The 6,535-nt window shown below is 44.5% G+C and overlaps 1 protein-coding gene across 1 annotated transcript in view; it reads right to left on the reverse strand.

Moving 5' to 3' along the window:
* The window catches only part of LOC109938504, a 133,379-nt gene extending 128,772 nt beyond the window's left edge, over window positions 1-4,607 (reverse strand). The window contains exon 1 of the mRNA XM_048616679.1: window positions 4,508-4,607. The gene's annotated coding sequence lies outside the window, so the exon portion shown is untranslated. The remainder of the gene's footprint in view (window positions 1-4,507) is intronic.
* Between the last annotated feature and the right edge of the window lie 1,928 nt (window positions 4,608-6,535).

Raw genomic sequence — 6,535 nt, forward strand, 5'->3', positions numbered from 1 at the left:
AGCAATTTCAGAGGGTCAGCATTAACCACATCGCTGTTGATAGAGTCTTAGAGTCTCAGAGATGTGCAACACGGAAACAGACCCTTTGGACCAGCTCATCCATTCTGACTGGATTTTCTAAATTAATCCAGTCCCATTTGCCAGCATTTGACCCATATCCCTCTAAATCCTTCCTATTCATATACCCATCCAGATGTCTTTTAAATGTTGGAATCGTACCAGACCCCACCACTTCCTCAGGCAGCTCATTCCATACCCTCTCCACCCTCTGCGTGAAAAATTTGCCCCTTAGCTCCCTTTCAATCTTCCCCCTATCAACTGAAACTATGTCCTCCCATTTGGACTCCCCTACCCTGGGAAAAAGATCTTGGTTATTCAACCTACCCACACTCCTCATGATTTTATAAACCTCTATAAGCTCACCTGTATAAGCTCCAGAAAGAAACAAAGCCCTAGCCTAATGACACCCTCCCTACAGCTCAAATCCTCCAACCCCAGCAATGTCCTTGTAAATCTTTACTGAACCCTTTCAAGTTTAACACCATTTTTCCGATAGCAGGGAGATGAGAACTGAATGCAGTATTCCAAAACCAATCCAACCAATGTCCCGTACAGCCGCAACATTACAACTGAACTCCTGTACTCATTGCATTGACAATAAAGGCATGCATACCAAACGCATTCTTCACTAATCTGTCTACCTGCGACTCTTCTTTCAAGGAACTATGAATCTGCATTTCAAGGTCTCTTTGTTCAGCAATACTCCCCAGGATCCTACCATTAAGTGTATAAGACCTGCTTTGATTCGCCTCCCCAAAATGCAGCACCTCACATTTATCAAAATTAAACTCCATCTGCCACTCCTTGGCCCAGCGGCCCATTTGATCAAGATCCCATTGTACTCCAAGGTAACCTCCTTTGTGGTCCACAACACTTTCAATTTTGATGTCATCCACAAACTTACTAACCATACGTCCTATGTTCATATCCATAATTCATTTATATAAGTGATGAAAAGCAGTGGACCCAGCATCGATACTTGTGGCACACCACTGGTCACAGGCTTTCAGGCTGAAAAACAACCCTCCACCACTTCCCTCTGTCTCCTATCTTCAAGGCAATTTTACATCCAAATGGCTAGCTCTCGCTGGATTCCATGTGAATGAACCTTGCTAACCAGTCTCCCCTGTGGAACCAGTTGAAAACCTTGCTGAAGTCCATACAGACATTGTCCATCGCTTTACCTTCATCAATCTTCTTTATCACTACACCAAAGAACTCAATCAAGTTAGTGAGACACAATTTCCGATGCATAGAGCTATGTTGACTATCCCTAATCAGTCCTTGTTATTCCAAATACATGTAAGTCCTGTCCCTGAGATCTGGAGTGTGACCTAGTCAGAGACCAGGTAAAGAGAATGGGTTTCTTTCCTGAAAGGACCCTGGTGAACCAAGTGAGTTTTTATGAAAATCCAGAATTTTCATGGTCACTGGGATTGATACCACCATTTTATTCCCAATTCATTGAGTTAAATCAATTTATATTTTCCTGTGCTCTATGGCTCAAAGATTGGTGGGAGTGGAATGGAATTCAGTTCATGGGCACTGGGATGAGTACTAAGATAGGAGGGAGTAGTTCTGATAGGATAGGCTTCACTTGAACCAAAGTGTTGCATGCTGTAACCAAAGTCTCAGTGAATCGAATAACAAGGGCTGGAGAGAGAGCTTTAAACTGATTAGACAGGGGAAGGGTTTGGGAGAGGCGAAATGCAGATTTCCAAAGCAATAGGAAATGGCTGCATTATGGGCCTCCTATTTGGATAACAATACCCTGAGTGGGGCAGGAAGAGGCAGAATAGACAGACATAGAATAACAGCAGTAAACAGGGCCAAAGTGAGAAAAAATGGTAAAAGGGCAAAATTAATTCCTCTGGAATGCACGGAGTATTCAGAACAATTGAAATAACAGCACAAATACAGGATAATACCTATGATTTTATAGTCATTATGGAGACAACGGTTACAAGGAGATCAAAGCTGGGAACTAAATATTCAAGTGTATGTGACTTTTCAATAAGGTAAGCAGGAAGAAAAAGGTGGTGGGATAATAATGTTTTTCCAGGATGGAATAAGCACAATGGCAAGAAATGACCTTGGATCAGAAGATGTAGAATCCATATGAGCAAGAAATAAACACAGGATGAAAGCTCTGATAGGAGTGACCTATAGATCCCATAGAAGTAGCTACATGGTAGGACAGAGAACATTAGGAGATAATGAGCACATGTAAAACAGTACATTAATCATGGGACTTTAATCATCACTAGAATGTGATGTGAGATTGGCAGAGATAGTCATAAAAAAGGATTCAGTCAATTTCCTCAAGCAATATGTTATGGATCCAACCAGGCATCAGGACCTTTTTTTAAGATCTGGTGATATGTAATGAGGCAGGTTGAGTAAATGATGGCAGAGTAAAATATCCCCAAGGAAATAGTGACCATAATATCATAAAATGTAGCATTCTGTTTGACAAGGAGGAAGTTGGGTTGGAATCAGAAGTATTAAGCTAAAATAAGGATGATTACAAAGGAATGAAGGCAGAGTTGACGAGAGTGGACTGGGAAAGGAGTTTAGCAGCAAAGACAATTGAGGAAAAGTGGTAGGCAGTGAAGAAAATAGTTCATGGGTCCAGCAAAGATATATCTCAATGAGAAATTGACTGATCATTGACTTCAGGAAGAAAAGAGGAGAACAAGCCCAATCTACAGCAACGGAGCTGAGGTTGAGAGGGTGGAGAGCATCAAGTTCCTAGGAGTGGCTCAGTGGTTAGCACTGCTGCCTCACAGTGCCAGGGACCTGGGTTCGATTCCACCCTCGGGCAACTGTCTGTGTGGAGTTTGCACATTCTCCCTGTGTCTGCGAGGGTTTCCTCCGGGTGCTCCGGTTCCCTCCCACTGTCCAAAGATGTGCAGGTTAGGGGGATTGGCCATGTTAAATTGCTCGTAGTGTTCAGGGATGTGTAGATTATGTGGCTTATAGGGGGATGGCTCTGGGTGGGATGCTCTGAGGGTCAGTGTGGACTTGTCAGGCCGAAGGGCCTGTTTCCACACTGTCGGGATTCTATGATTCTTTGAACCGACGGTCAAGAAGGCACAACAATGCCTCTCCTTCCTCAGGCAGCTCAGGAAATTTGGCACGTCACCAACTTCTATAGATGCAGCATTGAAAGCATACTGTCCTGGTGCATAACAGCCTGGTATGGCAACTGCTCTGGCCAGGACCGTAAGAAACAACAGAATTTTATGTGCACAGCCTCGACCATCACCGAAGCCAACCTTCCATCCGTGGACTCCATTTACACGGCTCGCTGCCGCAGAAAGGCAGCCAACATCATCAAAGACCCATCACACCCCGGTAATGATCTCCTACAACCTCTTCCATCAGGCAGAAGAAATAGAAACTTGAAAACACGGACCAACAAGTTCAGGACAGCTTCTTCCTGTCTGTTCTTACACTGATGAGTGGACTCTCTAACTTCAAATAATGTTGATCTTGCCTCGCACACGGCCTGTGCAACGTAACGTGTGGTCCTCTATCTAAGGCTTTTTTGTCACCCTATGGTCTATATGTCCTTGCTTACTATGATCTATCTGTACTGCTCATAAACAAATCTTTTCACTGTACGTCGGTATACGTGACAATAAATCAATCAATCAATCAGAAAGGATTCGAGGAAAGAGAAATTAAAAATCAAATCAAAGAAAAAACATACAATGCAGCGAATATTAGGCCAGATGATTGGAAAAATTTTCAAGTCCAACTAACAATGGTTGATAAAAAATAAAGAGAGAGAAAATAAACTTTCAGGGTAACATTGTAAGTCGTACCATGACGGACAGCAAAAGCTTCTCTAAATATATAAAACAGAGGGGAGAGGCCAAAGCAAACGTGGAGGCCCTTAGAGAATGAGGATGGGGACAAAAATTGGGGAACGAGGAAATAGCAGACAAGCTGAAGAAAAAACGCATTCAAAGTAAAAGTTAGTAAAAGGACACTTTTTAAAGACCCGACTTAAACAAAGCAGCAAACTGCAAGCAATGTGGATGAAGGAATGCTGAACATTAACTTTCTGCTTTAAAGGTCTGTTCCCCGAAATGAAAACACGGAATTATTCAAAGGGCTCGATTCTTTATATTCAAACACCCAGCGTCTCAGTTTCACCTCAATCTTCCGTCTCCCTTTCCAGTCGCTGTGTTTGACCCTGAGAGGTGAATGTTACAAATTGCCTCTCCCTCCTGTTCCCTTATACTGACAGGAACCAGCTCCAGGCTCTGTTCAGCTGATCAGAGACATTGGAGAAAGTTTTCACCTTTTCACTGCACAATCCCCAGCGGCTCCCCGTTCAACTCCTTGGATTTGATTGGGATCTTTCAGCGGGAATAAAATCCACCCGATCCCACTGGGAATGAGCCCTTCCTGAAATTAAAGAGGATTTGGGACTCACCTCTTACTTTCCCACAATCTGATCGAACATTTTCCGCCTTTTCCCGGACAGATGTGTAAAGAGTAAAGTGGAAGTTTGCAGCTCCCTCCCACACGGAGACCTTTCACTTTCAGCTTTCAGAGTTCACTCACTGAGTGCTGCTCCCTCGCTTCCAGATGCTTGGAGCTCGGCTCCTCTCGGAGCCTCTGGCCTTGAAAAAGTAACTATTCTCCCCCAGGGTCAGAAAGCTGTCCGAGCGGCTGCAGCAGGACCTCTCCATTCCCTCACGATCCCTGTCCCCTCCTTTACTTCGTTCCCACTCCTTTTCCCTCATTTTCCACATCCCTCTCCTCTTTCACTACCCTCCCCTCCTCTCTCCATCCCCCTCTCCTCTCTCACCATCCCCTCTGTCCCACTTCCAATCCCCTCCCCTCTTCATTCCCACTTCTCTCTCATCACCTTCTTCACTCCAATCCAGCTCCCTTCCCACTTCCCCTCCTCTCTCCAGCCCCCCTCCTTTCTCACCATCTTGCAGATTTCCCTCTGTCCCATTTCCATTCCCATCCTCCCTTCTCTCTCATGACACTCTCCAGCCCCCTTCCCACTTCCACCCTCATCCATCAACCCAACCTCTGTCAGCACCCTCCCTACTTCCCTCTATTCTCTCCCCTCCGCCCACTCTACTCCTTCCCACTTCCTTACCACACCCTTCACCTTCTCTCACCACCCCCCAATATTCCTCACTGTGCCCCTTCTGACTTCTTTCCCCCTCACCTCAACACCATCCTCCACACTCCCCTCTATCCTCCCTCCTCCTGGTGTGAAATTGTTGAACTGAACGTTGTGTCCAGAAAACTATGAAGTGCTGAGCTGAAAGATGAGGCTCGGTTTATTGAGCTCACATTGAGCTTTACTGCGTTGTGGTGATTCTGTAACAGTTGTATTTGAGATTTGGGTCCATTTATTACAGTTACACTTTATTTACACTTGCTGGAACATTGACTTGGTGAAGGTTGACTGAGGTCTCTTCCTAAAACCCACATGAATGTTTTCTTCACTCCTGGGATATGAGCGCCCTGGGTGGTTGGTACTTAATGCCCGTTCCTCGGAACAGGGACAGGTCATTCAGTCCTCGCACCTGTTCCACCATTCAGTGAAGTCATGGCTAATTTGAGCCTAAATACATATGTTCTTTGGACAGTACCCCATAATAACTTAGCTTAACAAAAATATATCTCTCTCAGATTTAAAATAAACAACTGATCCAGCATCCACTACCATTTGTAGAAGAGAGTTCCAACCATCTCCCACCCTCTGTGTGTAGAAGTGCTTCCTCATTTCTCTCCTGAACGGTCTGGCCTTAATTCTCAGACTATGCCCCCTAGTTCTAGAATCCCTGACCAGTGGAAATAGTTTATCTTTATTGACGCCATCTTTTCCTGTTAATATATCGTAGAGTCCCTATAGTGTGGAAGCAGGCCATTCAGCCCGTCGAGTTCACACCAACCCTCCAAAAAGCATCCCACCCAGACCCACAACCCCTCCCATAACCCTGTAACCCAGCATTTCCCATGGCCAGTCTACATAGCCTGCACATCCCTGGACACCATGGGCAATTCAGCATGGCCAATCCACCGCATACCTTTAGACTATTGGGAGGAAAATCACAAAGATTTCAATCAGATCACCAATGAATCTTCTAAATTCTGGAGAAAAATGGCCTAATTTCTATAATCTCTCCTCATAATTAACCACTGAAGTCCAGGTATCATTTTTGTAAAACTTCATTGTACTCCCTCCAACGCCAATATATCATCCCTAATGTGTGGTGCCCAGATTTGCTCACAGTACTTCAAGTGGGGTCTAACCAGGGTATTGTATAACTGCAGTGTAACGTCTACATTCTTGTAGTACAGTCCCTCAAGATATAAAGGCCAACATTCCATCAGATTTCTTGTTATTTTCTGTGCCTGTTTGTGACATTTTAAAGATCCCTGCACCTCTTTGGACATCCACTTCATACCATCTGGAAAGTATCACGATCTATCC

Source organism: Rhincodon typus, chromosome 35, assembly GCF_021869965.1.
Source record: "Rhincodon typus isolate 14 chromosome 35, sRhiTyp1.1, whole genome shotgun sequence".
NCBI classification, from domain to species: Eukaryota; Metazoa; Chordata; class Chondrichthyes; order Orectolobiformes; family Rhincodontidae; genus Rhincodon; species Rhincodon typus.